Source organism: Amphiura filiformis, chromosome 5 (assembly GCF_039555335.1).
Source record: "Amphiura filiformis chromosome 5, Afil_fr2py, whole genome shotgun sequence".
NCBI classification, from domain to species: Eukaryota; Metazoa; Echinodermata; class Ophiuroidea; order Amphilepidida; family Amphiuridae; genus Amphiura; species Amphiura filiformis.
In genome coordinates this window covers 47,370,443-47,387,302 of record NC_092632.1, presented here as the reverse complement: position 1 = coordinate 47,387,302, position 16,860 = coordinate 47,370,443, and the positions used below count along the sequence as shown (strand labels likewise).

Genomic DNA, 16,860 nt, shown 5'->3' with positions numbered 1-16,860 from the left:
GGATATTTTAGATAATTTAGATATTTTAGATAATTTGGATATTTTAGATATTTTGGATATTACTCCACAAGCAAAACTCTACCGAATGAGATTTTCAAAGAATGACCCTTTGTGGAGCACAAACCTTTCAGAGTAAATGTATGCTTGTCAATAAAGACCTTTTTGAGAAATGATAGCCCTGGACCCAGTGCGGTGACCAGTACCCACTCGAAATAGTGCTCTGAAGTGCTGGGCGCTCTTCACCCGCTCCCTCTCGACCGCTTTGCTGCCTCGTAGTCCAAGGAATTGAGCCAGTTCTAAAAAATGACAGTTTGGATCAAAGACCATTCAGAATAAAGTGCTTTTAGAGCAAAAACCATTGGGAACAATAAAAGTGTGGAATATATACCTAACTTGCATCCAGTACCCGGGAGGGGTACAATCACACATCTGGCTTACAGAATAATATACCCCTCCAGGGCCCTAAATTGCTCATTTCTCATATTTCTGGCTTTTCCAGATGATTTTCAATCAGAAAGCCAAGAAAGACCTTGATTTTTAACGTTCAGCTCTGAAAGACCCCCTTTTACCTGTACATTGTCAGCTTCCAAAGTCCGCCAGTCTCCGAATTATGAGAACTCTTCCCCAGTCAAACCCAAAATTACATTTTGCCTCCCCCTGAAATTCACTTTGCCCCCCATGCTCCCCGAAAAATATTCCTGGTGCCGCCACTGAAATTCAGAGATCTTTGGAATCTATGCATCTTTGGGACCTGTACCATCTGACATTTGAAGAAAAAGGTTTAAATCTAATGTTTGCTCTCTAAAATTGATAAACATCAATAACAGGAACAGACTCCATTTTAATAGTTGTGTTTTAAAACAATAATGTGTGATATGTGATTTGCATAAAAATAAGATTCCTATTTAAAGGGACCATTGAAAGAAAAACATATTTGGTATCAAAATAAAGCTAATAACATATAGAATCCATTTCTAAAATGATAAACGCAATTTTCCTTTATTTTACCCCCCAAATCAGCAAATAAAGACAAAGCGCCAATGTCGCGTCGTTCGCCTAATTCATATGTGCAGAGATACGTGGCAACCCCTGTGACGTCAAAGTGGTTATCCTTTCCGCTGCATGGCAACACTGCATAGTCCAGACTTGGTCCAAACCAACGCATTAACGTGTTTACAGCAATGAACTTTTATGTGCCTTTTAGGCCTAACAAGTATAATTTTTTATTAAAAAGGATATTATAATATAAATTACAAAGCTACAATGACTTCTATGATAGGCCTATATATAAATTCTAGCTAGGCCTACAAAATTGGCCAACAACGGGGAAACATAAGTAAGTTAGGCCTAGGCCTTCATATTGACCAAGTCAAAGCTGTCAGTGCTAGCGGCTCGGCGTTTGCAAGAGAGTATCATTTGTTTTGACTGAGGCATTCTGATATATCAACTCTTTACTTATATTTCCTCTGAAATACCTGGTGAGGATAGGAAAGAGAAGGCAATGATGTTTCGGGTTAGCCCATGACTTAATTTCTTTAGGCCTAATTAGCCTACCTCCCGGGCGTGCGGCCTAGGTTAGGCCGTATAAAATTAATATTTTGGTTCTCGTCCAGAGGATTTTCATGAATTAATGAGGGAGGTGGTTTTTTTCAGTGTAAAATCAGCATTGTCTGCAGTTTTCGGTCTTTTCCAACAGTGCTCGAGGAAACGATGACGCACTTTTTTTTTTTCAAATGTGAGATTCTGAGGGATAAACCCCCCTAGAGTAGGCCCTACCACAAAAAGACTTGGAAGTGGCCCTTGTTCTCTAATAAACTTATTTATAGGCCTATGTATGAAAAATTCATCAATCATTCCAAAGTCTAAAATAATTGAAAAATCTATTTAAAAAAATCGCTCCGTGTAGAGAGACACTTATGGGACCAGGTTCAAAACAAAAGTCAGGCTCGGGAGAGCGAGTTGGCGCAGTTGTTTCCTCGCCTTGCACCACTACTGAGGTTCCGGGTTCAACTTCAAGCCCCTGGCGCGCGGCCCAAAGACTCATGTGAACTTGGTTTATCTCGATCCCGCAGGTTTTCTTCGGAATCTCCAGTTTCCTCCTGCTTCTCAAAAATCAGTGATTAGTTGTTTGGTTATCAAAAACTTCCTTCACCCAATGAAATTTGGGGAGCTGAAAAGATAATTGGTGGATGTTACAATCGAAGTGCGGCTAGATTTGCGACAGGTTCGGCAGCATCCAGCCTAGATGATGCGATCTGATTGTAGGCCTACTATGGCAGCGAAATTACAGCGCTTTGAACCCTCCGAGATCTGGGAAAAGGCGTTATTATATAAAAGCCGAAAAAGCCTATGAAAAATGAGAAACAAATTTGAAGATAAAGAACCACGAGAGGAACATATAAAGGCCACTCCAAACAATCATATGAACAATATTTACTGTCAGCCTTTAGTTTACGTTATGGAAATGCTTATAGGCCTAATCCAATCTCAACTCCACTGATACTTGAAAGTGCAAAGTGTCCGAGCGTTTTATCAAAGGTAGGCCTACAGTTACAAAGTTAAATGTTGATTGGGTAAATCTTGTAAAATACAGCGCCTGGCTGAATATTTCGCTTTTAGAAAAGAAAATTTCGCATAGCCTAGGCCTACCCCGGTCCTAACCATCCATGGATTAAAATAAGTGTAGGCCTATAATATTTCCCATTTGATGTTTGTAGCATAATAGGCTTTTTGAAGACCTATGTATGTTTGTAGGCGCTCCTCGTAATTTATGTCAAGAACAGCTTGCATGTCATGTTCTTCTGAACCAACTTCTTCATCTGTCGTTCAGCTACTGCCCCAGTGCCAACGGCTCAAATAATATTGGCAAGTCTCCCGTATAACACATGGTAGGCATACTAGGGGAATAAATTTGCAAAATAAAAGGGCCTAGGCCTACTTTGCATTGTTTGGGGTATGAAAATAAGCACTTTTGAAAGTTAACTTATGGAAGAAAAAGCTTTTTTTTATACCAATTGTCAGGTTTTGGAAAAAATAATCATCTCTTGAATATTTTTTATGGTAGGTCCTACGGAAAAAAATATATAGGCCTATAATAATAATACCCATGGGAGGTGCTCGCGCCGGCACATCATCGGCAATTTATGTATTATGACAAATCTTGGCGATATTCCCTCAACATCGCACTTTATCATAGGCCTAGGCATACTCATAATTAGTTTTATGGTTTTATATATGCCATGTAGGGCCTACATAAAGTCATCGGAATCATATCTTGGTCATGTTGACCGGGGGGTTGAATTTATGAATAAGTAAAATAGGAAGCTGCATGCTTGATGATGATTTAAAAAAACCAATTGATCGTCCCCGCCCGCCCGCTTCCTTTCGCATGGCATTGTAATTGAGGGAGTCTGAAATGTTCAATGGTATTTTCTTTATTATAAGTTTCAAAAGTTAATAATATTATCAATAGTTTAGATTTACTTCTGTCCAATAAGCATTTCAATTTAGAGGCTTTGTTTTAATCATCTCCTCAGAGAACCATCAAATAACAAGAGCCTCGATCCTATCCTCCTCCTCTACAAATTACACAACTAGTAATGTCCGGGAATAATACATAGGCCTAAATGAACCATTTGCATTGTAAAAAATAACTAATAAATGATAAATAAAAAGGCCCTCCACTTCCTCTTTTTGATAACATGTGGACAATCAACTGGAATTTTGTTTTTACTTGACCTTTAAATAATTATAAGTGGTTGTATTACCATGATTATTGCATCTGATATTTAGATCGCGATCGCTGTTGTCAAATTATCCCGGCAAAAATGTCAACGCAACACAAAACGCGTAACCACAATGACGTCATCAGGAAAGCGCCCAATTTTCTACTTTTGATAATTGACGCGCGATGTAGCGTCGGAAGGGGGTAAATCGAGTACCGGTACGTTGTTTTCATTGTATTTTATTTCTAAAATAGTTAGTTCTTCAATTGTTTTAGATATTGATTCTATATTTTATGGGCTTTATTTTGATACCAAATCATATTTTCTTTCAATGGTCCCTTTAAATGTTAGTTTTCACTGATATGAGCTACTGATCACATGGTCACCTTTTAATTTCGAGCCAAACAAATGAGGTACCGTAAAACAAATAAAATTGCTATTTTATTCCAGCGTCTACAATGCGTGTATCATCTCAATGATCGTAATCATTGTATTATTATCATGATTATCAGGAGCTTCACGCAGCTGATGGGATGTAAGACGTAAGACGAATAGCGATATACACACAGTTTATGCATCAAGACGGACAGCGCCTATATTGCTTGTATAATCTTGCCGATCGTATTATTACCATGATTATTGGCAGAGTTTCACGCACCTGATGGGATGTACAAACAAGACGTACGACGAATAGCGATATGCATACAGTTTATACGGTACATCACTGATTCAATGATATGGCATGCTATCCAGCACTCAATCCATGAGCTCAGAATAAAACCGAAGATCTCCGGTTTTATTATAATTGTTAAATTTTACTGTAATTAAAGCACTTCAGGCTTAGTCTTTCACAGGGCATTTATGTACACCAATGACCATTACAATGGTGCAAAAAGTAGAAATTCAAAAAAATTGAGGGTGTTGCTGTGGAGCAAATCACACATTATGGCTTTAATGTGATTAACAATCATGTGGTGACATCAATAGAAGTTACATCCACATGTTTCTTGAAAACAATCATGTTTTCTCCTGACAAAAATGATAAACTGCACAATTCAATGTCACCCATCATGAAAAATATTTTGAAAGATACATGATGACAGCAAGATATGAAAGTGTTATTTTATACAGCAATAAAGTCTACCTGCCAAATCTGATCAAAAACTGAGTTGTTTTTAATGTCAGTTAATGCACTTACCCCATGTTTCAGATGCTGCTGATGCATCAGTTGTTCAGCCATATTGTCTGATGCCAACATCCGATTCAGTCCAAATCAAATCCTTAATCTATATGTGCTATGAGTAGTGCATCAACTCATCAATATTCATATTACCATGGTAACTCATCAATCTTGCTGTGGGCGCAGTCTCTCTTGGTACTCCTCAAAACCTCTCATCATCACCCATTTGGGTTATTTTCATTTTCTACTAGCAACGAAAGATGCGTGACTCGAGAATCCCAACTAGATATCATCCAAACTACCCCTCTGGCATGCAGTCGCCTGTATACCACTGCACCGTAGTGCTGTCTACTGAAGATGACTTACAACGAGTTCTATAAAAAAGCGCAAATAACATAGAATTTGCGAGCTTAATACCCGTTCCTATTCATATATACATCCTATCCCGAAATGATCATTGCAGTGCACCACTTTGGGGCATATTTCGACCACAAACTTATGGCAGCTTGACTATTGGGGCAAAATCTTGAAACTATGCTAGCAAAAATCAATGGTATTCTATTCATTACAGCCATTTTGGATGCATTACTAGACCATCAGTAGCATGTTCACTGATAGCAAATTGTATTATAGGTCTATAGCAAGCATTTAGAACACTTAATTGCACTTCAAAAATGCTATTTTAAAGTACAAGTCCGCAATTAATTTGAAAGTCAAGTTTACAAGATGGGCAGTAGTTTTAAGGGTAAACTTAATTTGTGCAAGTATTACTTTGTCTATATTTTGTCTTGTCAGAGAAAACCCAAAAAACTGTGAGGATGGTCTGGGTAGGTGGGGTACTGATAGTTCTTAAATCCAGTCAGCCATAGCTCATATTTATATACCATTCACAAAATAATATGTGTTATATATTTTGTAATACTTGCACTGCAGCTGCATTACATATTGTACGTGGTTCAGTGTTCATTTCAAGTTGTACAATGTACGTCTAATTAATATAAGCAGTGAAAATGAGATTTGATGACAGAGAATTTGCCATCCTCAGTAACAAATGATTTTGCTAAAATTGGGCCTTTTTTATATAAATGCATTATATGATGCACCAAAATTCTATAGAGATGAACTGGCGCATTATACTTGCATATTATGCACTGAATGTTTGGGGATTTAAACCTCTGTAGAGACCTTGCTCCTGCCTCTTTGCCTTCATTCATCTGACCAATATACATGTACCAGACCAGGCTCATTATTGAATGGCTGTTTGCGACACCATCACTTGAACATGTTGAAATTAAGGCTGATGATCTGATACATGTCTTTGACTTTTGTAGTCAAATTTTCGCATATTATGGAAATAAGCTTGATGGGGTTCACTTGCACAAAATTTATTTTAAAAGGGTTTCAAAATCAAAGCAATCAGGTGATACCTTGGAGCAGCCTATGCCACTAAGCATACACTATCTCATTGGAAGAAGAGGTGGAGTGGTGCTGGGGGAAGGCCCATAGCCAGAATTTTTTGTGGTGGGGTACTGATTTTGAAAAAATGGACTTATTTCCAAAGGGTCGGGGGAAATTTTGTGAAAAGTTGACTTTCTTCTCCTTTTTTGACCAAAAAAGCTTTAAAAAATCTGATTTGTTTTGGCTCGCTATGCTGCCTTGCAAATTCTTAAATTTTGGGACTTTTTGAATACTTTTGCAAATTGGGGGTGCATCGCACCCTGCACCCACCCTGGCTGGGGGTAAACACTGAATTGTGATATTCACATGATCTATACTCTAACTGCGCACAAAAAGTGTCCACTTAAAACAAAAGCAATATCTTATAGATAATATAATTATGTAAACCTAAATTACCAAATGAGGTAGTCAATAGATGGAGAATTTTGTTCTGCTTATTTTCAATTTTGATACCTCATTTGGCATACCTATTTAAAGGGGCATTTCGTGATCCACAGCCTCATCCTCCCACTTTTCTCAAAAAAAGTTGAGATTTTTTATATCACTGGAAACCTCTGGCTACATAATGTTTATGTACAAAATATTTCTTGCAGATAAATTCGTTTTGCAAAGATATCGTGAAATTTGAATTTCGTTTTGGTGCACCAGAACGAAATTAAAACGCATTGTATATGGAGCAGTGTAATAATACACATAATCATGCATAACTCATGAACGCATAAAATCGGAATCAACTGAAATTTTGGGAATAGGCTTTTTTCGTGGATATGTACTGAAAAATATCATAAAAAGAGGATGCTATGATCATGAAATCCTCCTTTAAATAAATTTGAGAGCATTTCGAAAATGACAAAATTTACATTAGACTTTTCTCTCAAAACACCCTAATTATGAGCATGACAAGTGAGTGTTGATGTGACACTATAATGAGCCCATTAGAATAGCCAATAGGAATCACCCAGAAGGAGGAAATGGCCCAAATTTGTCACTTTTAAAAATGCTCTCCCTTCCAATCAATTCGGTATAACTTGGCGGAATAAAGTTGCATCGTTTCAAATGAGGTATCAAAATACACAAAATTATCCATCTATTGATTACCTTATTTGGTGATTTAGATTGAGTGTCTTCAAGATATTTCTTTTGTGCTTGGATACATTTTGTACACAGTATATTTTGATCCACTGCTTGATGCGCATTGAAAAACGTAGAACCCAGCCTGACTGAGAAAATCCTGCTAGGGGAGGGGGATGGGATATGGGGAGAACCTAGAACCCAGCCTGTGAGAAGACTGAGAAAATTCTGCTTGGGGGATCATATGGGGGAGGGGGATGCGGGATGCAATACATCCAAGATGGGTGATGAATTAAATCATAAGAGTAAATAGCATTTATATGTCAACATACATTTCAATATTTTGCAGCTATAGAGGCCTTGCATGTGACGTATCATCCCGTAAATATGGGGGACTACTCAAATGCATTCAACAAAAGCATGATTGCAATCTACCGTGACAGTTCGTCTCACACACATAACCCTGCACTACGATCAAATAGGTTGATGACAACATTTGATTGAATGGACTGTACTCCGCCATAAATACGGTGAAGGACACCAGTTCAAATCCTTTGTTTGGAGCCAATCAATAATTTCGTGCAGGGCCTCTATATATACCGTGTGTCATAAGTCTGTTCCTCCCCCATAAGAAAACCATTTTAACATGCTTTACATTAAACTTACACAATTAATTTGATGTTAATTTGTTACTGGTTATTGTTTTAGATTAATTAAAATGTCACTTAGCAATTTATTTGAAGTTGTTGTCTCTTTATGGTCGATAACCTCCGAAGGTATGCAAACTTCGGTTATTGTTGTTTTTCTATTGAAATCCGAGGTTTGCAGACCTTTGAATCTGTCAATACATACAAAATTAGCTCTAAAAATCTAGAACAACGGCCGACATATTTTTTTCTTTGCAATGCGCCTTTGGATTCATTGCAGCTAGTAGCCCAAAGGCAAATAAACAGAGGGGGTACTTCCATATTGATGCTACGCTCCATGGAAAGTCGGAATATAGGCGGAACGGACTTTCGACACACGGTATATATAAAACCCTGTATGAATCTGTTTTATTTCATTTCAGTTTGATGGTTTTGTGTTTCTGTTTATTCAAAACAAAAGGAAAGTAATGATAAAACAGTGATATAAATGCACCAGATATCAAATGTACATGATTTACATGTAAAAAAAATTACCGGTATGTGTAACCCAAATAGTGAGCACCCATGACAAATTAACATTCCAACACCACTAAAAATATACACATAATTATTTCATCTGTCTTAAGAAAGTATTCTTTTGGAAGAAAAACAAGAAGTTGATAATTTATGTAGCCACCCAAGGCTCCGTGCAACCTGCATCAGCTTTTTTACATCTCACTTTTTCCCCAATGTGATGATAATTTGGAATCGCAAATGGAAAATTCATGATGTTCTTAACAATTATTGCCTATGGTGCATAGATGCATGTTAATAGATGTTAAATTTTAGATTTCTCTGTCATCGTTCCCCTCTTCCACCACCACCATTTGAACACATGAATCACATTAACCGTGTGCGCATAATTTAATTGATTAATTCTTAATAGTTTAATCTTGTCAATCATATTGATTGTTTTTAGGTTTGAAATTTGCCACTAGAATTATATTCACCACAATTAATATTTTTATATTTATAAAGCATCAAAATCATGTTTTTGAGAAAGCGGGGGAGAGAAAGAAAAAATAAAAGCAATGGGATTTTAATATCTTATTTCATAATGGTAGAGCCTGGAGGAGGAGTCACATATATGCGCACTCAGGAAAACCTGGAGGCAATAATGGGGTAAAACAAAATTGATCCATTTCTTTCAGACCGATGTCTGTCAGTATACAGGGGTAAACATGCTAAAACATAGCCATTTGTGATTATCCCTATCACTACCATTAATAAATCCAATGATTTATACACTGACTAGTTTTTCATATTCAATTGCTATTAGAGTTCATATCTCAGTGATAGTTCATCATCAATCCATCCTTTTTTGTTCCGCAGGAACGATATGCTCAGATTGATCAAAACACCCAGTACCAGTTCTCATCATATCCTGTTTGTAAAACTTGCTTGAAGCGTGAATTATATGTATGAGAAAGAGACTGTAAAGAGGTAAAATGCTGCCTCTCGTACACTAGGTTGTCAAATAGTTGCTTGGTTTAATAGTCATGAAAGTGCATGGAGGCCAGGAGATGTAGCAGAGACAATCACCTCAGTTTAGTATGTAAGAAGGCATCTCATTGGTTCTGCTGTTTTACATCACAATGGCCGAGTTCTCAGTTCACTGACTCTTAATCTGTATTAACGTTATTGGATCTTGGGATGTGACAGCAAAGTAATGACAGAAATACAATACTCTCATACCCAAAGCCAACTAATATTTTTTACCATTTAAATTTTGTAACTTTACCTTGCAGAGATTAGGCTAAATTTATAAACTGGTAATGATTTATGTGTATTTACTTTCACGAACTTGCCCTAAATGAACAGTGAGTGCACTGCCCTTTGGTGGGAGCTCAAGGATCTAGGCATAGTAAACTGCATACATGCACTACAGTATTTTTATGAATGAAGATTGAAGTAAATATTCTAAGATACTTAGTTTGTAAATCATTTAAACCATGATATATCAAAAGTTTCATTAACACCGTTCACTATAAGATAATTCTTGAAAGTTCCAGATTTCAAGTCTTCCACAGAATATATCAAATTTAATTCTACTAATTCTAAGCCAGCATTCAGCATAGACAGTTCTCCCTCTGGTTCTCTATACTGGATATGCATTCAGCTAAAAACACCTCCTCAAGTTCATAAGGTCGTTGTCCTAACTGGGCTAGGTAATGCGTTGTCATAGCAACTAATGGATTCTAACACTTGTTTGTTACGCCAGTGCAACGGTCCCACAACATGCCATTTAACAACTGCTTTATTGTGTGTTTCTACACCCCCATGCAAGTAGTTCAGCTAAATTATATCAATGTTAATCGTTTCCATGAGTCAAGAAAGAGTAGATTTTGATTTATTTTCAATACCAGTAGGCCATAGCGGAACGTTGTCCTTTTTAAGGACTCTTCTTGTTTATACCTTTATTAAAGTAAGTATGGAAAAGTTTCATATTATCTAAGTGATATTTTTCAATAAGATCCTTTTTTTTGTGTCTCATTCATCAATATCATGTAAATGTAAGGATATAGATTTGGTACTAATAATTTCCGCTTGTAATTTACCTTAATGAGAAACACATACATTTTTGTTCATTTTCAAGTATACAAGCTGTGGCTTGGTAGAGATTCATCACCGTGACACCAGTTGCCATGGTGATGATGGCATCAGATAAGTTGCCATTTTCCACACATGAGAGCTTCCATCTGTATGATTTGGTGAAAATGGTCTATGAAAATAAATGACAATTACTAAGCCTGTGTTTTGCAATGTGCACTTGTGCATGAAAATTAGTAATAATGCTACACACATTGACGAGATGGAAAATTTGATTTAATTGGTGTTTTCACCATTTTAATTTGGAAGCTTACTCATCAAAAATAAGTTAACAAAGTTGATGGAAATAAGATGAAATTACCTTGATTTGTGGTGAAACATGGTGAATACAAGTGATGTCATCATATAACTCTTGATGATTAGGCCTATATCATACATGATTTTGACTATAGCCACAATTTTTTATCCCTCCAAATTTGATCTAAATCAAGTAATTTTGCAGAGAATATTAAATGGGGATTTTCAGTCGCCTGTTAATTTTTTCTTCAATATATAGTTGATTCACACAAAATAAAAATGGGGAAAGTGTATATTTTGTATTAAGCTTTCATTTCTATATTAAAGCACTACTAGTAACATGGATTTTTTGATATTTATGTAACTTGGTAACATTTCTTTCTGGTTTTGTTTTGCATTTTGCATGGGGTTAACTTTGAAACTGGGACCTTACACAAACCTAGCTGCTATGAATTGCGAATATGACATACGTATGGGAGCTGCCATCAGGTGTGTTAAAGAAATATATAAAACAAATTTTAAAGTGGTGCAGCCAAAAGTGGGGATCTAGGGTGAAACCAGTGGCATACCGTGGCCGCTCCTACCCCGGGGGCTGAAGAAAATTCAATTTTGCCGCCCCTTCATTAACAGCCCGAAAAGGTTGACCCAATTTTTTTCGTGCATGAAACCCCAGCAGGTTTGAAGGAGCAGAGCCCCTCATGAGGGTCTAAGAGGGCAACGCCTCTTTAAAGCCAGAGAACTTTTGAAAATCAATATACAATTCTAACAGTATGTCAATAGAACTAAACTATGACATTAAAAAAAATTTTTTTAGGCTGAAAAGCGGTGCGGCCATGGCCTCACATGCCGCAGCGGTTCCGACGGGGCCTGGTGCTAAGAAACATTGCATATCATTTTCCGCAATCGCAGATTCTCCTGAACTCTACATACATGTATTGCCTTCACTTCCGAAACCGAGGGTTAACCCCACCCCCTCCACCATTTGATTTTATCCCTGCATAAGGTGAATCAATGACTGGCAATAATTTAACACATAACATGTGTCATCATAAAGCATGCCATGAGCCCACATCAATTTTTTGCCCTTTCACTCTTTATGATACTTCATACCCTGCCAGAAACGACAAATAATTCAGAACTGCATTTTGTAATGGTGAAACCTGAGCCTTTTTGTCTAGTCCATTACCGAACCCTTGTCATCAAACTAAATGCATAGTGTTACCATGACGACACTGTACACAGATTTCTTTTGTTATCACACATTTAGCAACCGAGACTATATAATGTCCATGTAAAAAAACAGACAAAATCATTATTCCAGTAGATTTGGCAACAAAGATAGAAACCTGTCTATATGAAATATTGAACTTGGCATTAGGGATAATTTCAACAAATGAAAATACATCAGTTGTGATTGCAAAAACAGAAATTTGAAAAATTATTGATGACATGGCATAACCAGGATTTGTAGGGAATTTGTTTAAATTATTCATACAAGGGATTTATTTCTTTATAAATCAAATAACATACTTTTGATATTGATGGTTCTTTATATTGTAAACTCAAAAATAAAATATCTGAATTTTTTTTATTGTATTGAGTTTAGATGGGTGCATGCATTGAAATCAAAATGATCTTTCTAATCTGTGCACAAGTCTGCTGAAGATGGACTTCAATATTATACAAATCTTTCCTTCTTTCGTTGGTCATATGATTTGTATTTTTTTTACTGAACTCACATTGAGTATATACTCTGTGTGATGCATGGGGGAAAATATATTTTTAAAGACTACAAAGAAGATCTTATATTAGATTTTATGGCTGTCATTTAGGTTATTATATTTCACTTTTTTTTAAAGTTGATTATTTGATTCAACTGACTGAATGCCTGTCACATACTGAATGATTTCATAATTGACTTACAAAACATAAACCCTGGGGTCTTTATTTATTAAGAATCATTATTATCAGCCTGAAGTATTATAGACCAAGAAAATTCTTTACTAATTCAATTCAATTACAAATTCAATTTATAACTAATAAAATTATTGCCTCTTCTCAAACCTTCTAACACCTGAAGCTCTATGTATTGACATTTGAAAGGTGCAATATTTTAATTTATAAATTATGGTATGATATACAATATTGTCATGTGGTGTGCAGTCTATGGTAATCAGGACACAAATTTACCAAACCATATTTTGAAGTGAAATTTAAATTAAATTTTTATAAAAAACACTAGATTTCAAAACTTTACAGAATAATACAAAAATGCATAAAGCACGCTCACTTGAAATGTTCATTTTCATTTTTTGAACTGCAATTTAGTCACATCAAATGCATCGAAATGATTTGTGTTTGCAGGCAATACTTGTAATGTTCAAACATCACTGTCACACCTGAATTTGAGGTATCAATGTGTGTGTTCTTATGCATCATTAAAAATGAATCCTTTTATAAGAACATGACTCTTGTCATCCTTTTTTTTTTTGCCAAAATGGTACCAGTCTTTAACTTGACAAGTGATGTTTTGGCCAAACACAAAGATCAAAGACATTAGTAACTGACTTCAACACATTCAACATGCAGCTGCATATCACATGAGGTGTATGTCTGGTTCAACCATTTTCTATCCATGCACCCCAATAAGATGTGAAAACCGTACCTCTCTCATGGAAGTACATCCCAGGTATCATGCGATACAAAAAATAGAAGCATGACAAAGATGTTACATAAAAAGAAGCTTAAAAACTGAAGAATGAAGCTTTTTATTGCTGCAATGCAGCATAAACATTACACTTGTCAATATACACATTATATTCAATTTCTGATTCCAGTGTTATCTTTAACCCCCATTGGATTTGGACGAGCATGCTCAATGTTAAGATTGGATTGACAGAGACAAATTTAGACAAATATGTTATATCCTTGTTTAGTTTTTAATCAAAAAAAGGAAGCTGTTCCTTACCTCATGCATCATACTCATTGCAATAACTCTGATGATGTTTATCCATTCAGCCATTCTCAAGTTACAAACATTTGCACACATTTGCAGCCGTAATATTGCTTTAAAAAATCAATGCACAACACGCCAGATTGATTGTCGCCGCTGCTGCCGTGCACATTGCACCAGCATCTCTCTCCTCTCCTCCATAAGCAAAATTGCAGCTCGATTTCATTACGCCATCATAGCGGTTGCTATGGTGACCGTGAGTAACAACAGATTGGGATGAGAAAAAAATGGGCTTTTCAGACAGAGTGGAAGATATCAGATTTCTACGACTTAAAAATAAACTTCATTTCCTGTTGTTTCGACTTATTAATTTCTAAATTTATCTCAAAAAGTGGCATTAAAAGTAACTTTTAGCAAACTCAACATGAATTTACCGTAAAAAATATTAATATTTTTTGCTAAATTTATTTTCACAACAGATGGATTTGTAAATCTGACAACCTCATATCCTCTACATGTTTAATTATTGACTAAAAATGGACTATGCATTTTTTATATTGATCCCCCGCACAACACGGTCCAAAAATTCAATCTATCCATTTCTATTTCTTTCGACAGCTGCAGGAGCATGGTAGTTAGCGAAGAGACACACGTAAACAATAAATCCAGCACTAGCATATGTATATTTGTCAATCTTGTGTACACTTATCGTTCATTTCCTATATCCGGTGTGATAGATTATTGCCGCTACCTTATACCAACCAATATTTGTGTAATAATACAGCGACTCTATGCACATGTGCGTGATCATTTATATACTGTATGTTTGCTTGCTTTACCCATCATTTATTATAGATTTTAACAAAATAATAATGATATTTTTATTGAAGTGGTCTAGTATTAAACATACAGATTTTAATCATATTGATACACTTCTGAGAAAAATGCACTTTATTATCTTAAGAACATTTACAAGAACAAAGCCTAATCTTGATTTGGATTGGGCAGGGATGTGCAAAAAATATACAAAGTTTGATAATAAAAGAGACAATTTTCTGGATTTTGAATTATTTCTGTTCAAAATTAAGGTAAATTTACAAATCTGGAATTGTTTTGGCAAAATCTGCTGTAAACAATGAAAGATTAACAATTTCTCCATTTTGTTGGAGAAAAATGTAAAAAAGCATCCAATTTTCTAAACCATTTTTTTGAAATTTACACAAATCTAACTCAATAGCCTGAAAATGCACCCTGACTCCCCATATCCACCTTCCCACTAAAGAAACCTCTGGGCATATATTTTATCTAAGGTGACGGAAAAAAACAGTGGCGTAGATTTCTTTTTTTTTTTGGGGGGATGGGGTTGGAAAAATTTCTTGAAGTATTTTGAATCCAGCACCTTTTGGCAACAGAATAAGTTTATGGTATAAATGCACGTGAAGCGCACAAACAAATTTGCCGTGTTGAAGCTTAATTGGTGAAATATGGGTGAAAAGTGGAATAAATTCACGCGAAGTGCAGAAAAATTGGCACGTTTGGGGCTAAAATGGCCAAATATGAGGTTAATTTGCTAATTTGGTCAGAAACCCACACACACACAACCCCCACACGCATCAACATTGTATGGATGATCCCCCTGTTAAAATATTGGGGGGGGGGGGGGATTTATCCCCCCATCCCCTGGGATCTACGCCAATGGAAAAAACACCAACCCTGTTCTACAGGATCGGCCGCCCAGATAGCTCCAGATGTTGCATTTTTGGGATTTTTTAAATTTTATTTTTTCAGCTGTTCGAAATTAAAAACATCCATTTTTTGGCAGAAGAGGATTGACTTTGACATAATTTTTTTTTTATTCAGAAAATATTTAAAATGTTTCCAAAAATGTTCAGATTTTTAAAACTTGTGGTGATTAACTGACTGACCGACCTACTTGGCAAGTCTGAGGTGTTTTTTTTAATCGCCTAAAGCCAACATTCACAACTTTCATTAATCTGAGATCTGAATATTAGTAGTGACCTGATCTTGTCCACCGAGGCTTATTTTGTAATTTATAGCAAATACACAATTTTTATTAACTTGCTCAAAGACAAGTTCATGGGAATCTTCACATTTTGAAGTAAACACACCTTTTAGAATATATATATATTATTTTTGTGGATGTTGAATGTCCGCTATGGTCTATTTTAGGGAGAACAACTAAAAAACTGTTTCTGAAGAAAACAATTTGTTGCAACTGTGAGGATGCTTAATGGATGTACAGTATTTTTGTATTTTGCCGTAAAAAATGATGTATGAAAGGTTCTTTGTGGATATATCATTTTACTATAAACGAAAACATGCAAATTCATTGAATAACAAAAATTCTTGCAAAATTGCAAGACTCTCATGCAGCTTAATAGCTAGTTTAATGGCATAGTGCTAACAGCTGCATTTGAATGCAATATCAATTATGATTTATACAACTATCTATTTTTGTACTTTAGTGCATTATTCAGAATAGAATTTAATGGGATAAATTGTAGTTCTTCATAATAGTTGCAATTTCAATAAATCAACAGAGGTATTATACTATTACTATAGTATATACATCAACAAGGTAAAAAAATTTATACAAATTTGACAACACTTTTGCTAAACGAATTAATCTGCAAGGATTTTTTTTTTGAACATACACATTATGTAGCCAGATGATTCCAGTGCTATAATCTCAACTTTTTTGGTGAAAAGTGGCTGTGGATCATGAAATGCCCCTTTAATTGCGTCTTGGGCATGATAGATATACGTAGCATTGTTCACATTGACATTTTTCTCATCATTTGTACAAACACCCCCATGCACACACATCCCACTCCCACCTAGTCCGACGTGTAGGACCTTTTTTTCTTATTTCCCAGACAATATTCACCTCAGACTATGACCACTATCTCATATCAATGG

General features: G+C 35.8%; 1 protein-coding gene across 2 annotated transcripts in view; it reads right to left on the bottom strand.

The window, feature by feature from the left end:
- The window catches only part of LOC140153254 (forkhead box protein N3-like), a 99,111-nt gene extending 85,047 nt beyond the window's left edge, over positions 1 to 14,064 (bottom strand). The window contains exon 1 of one of the 2 annotated variants that reach the window (XM_072175952.1): positions 13,936 to 14,064. The gene's annotated coding sequence lies outside the window, so the exon portion shown is untranslated. Of the gene's footprint in view, positions 1 to 4,923; positions 5,007 to 13,935 lie in introns of those variants that run through there. The other variant, XM_072175953.1, reaches the window with a different exon arrangement.
- Between the last annotated feature and the right edge of the window lie 2,796 nt (positions 14,065 to 16,860).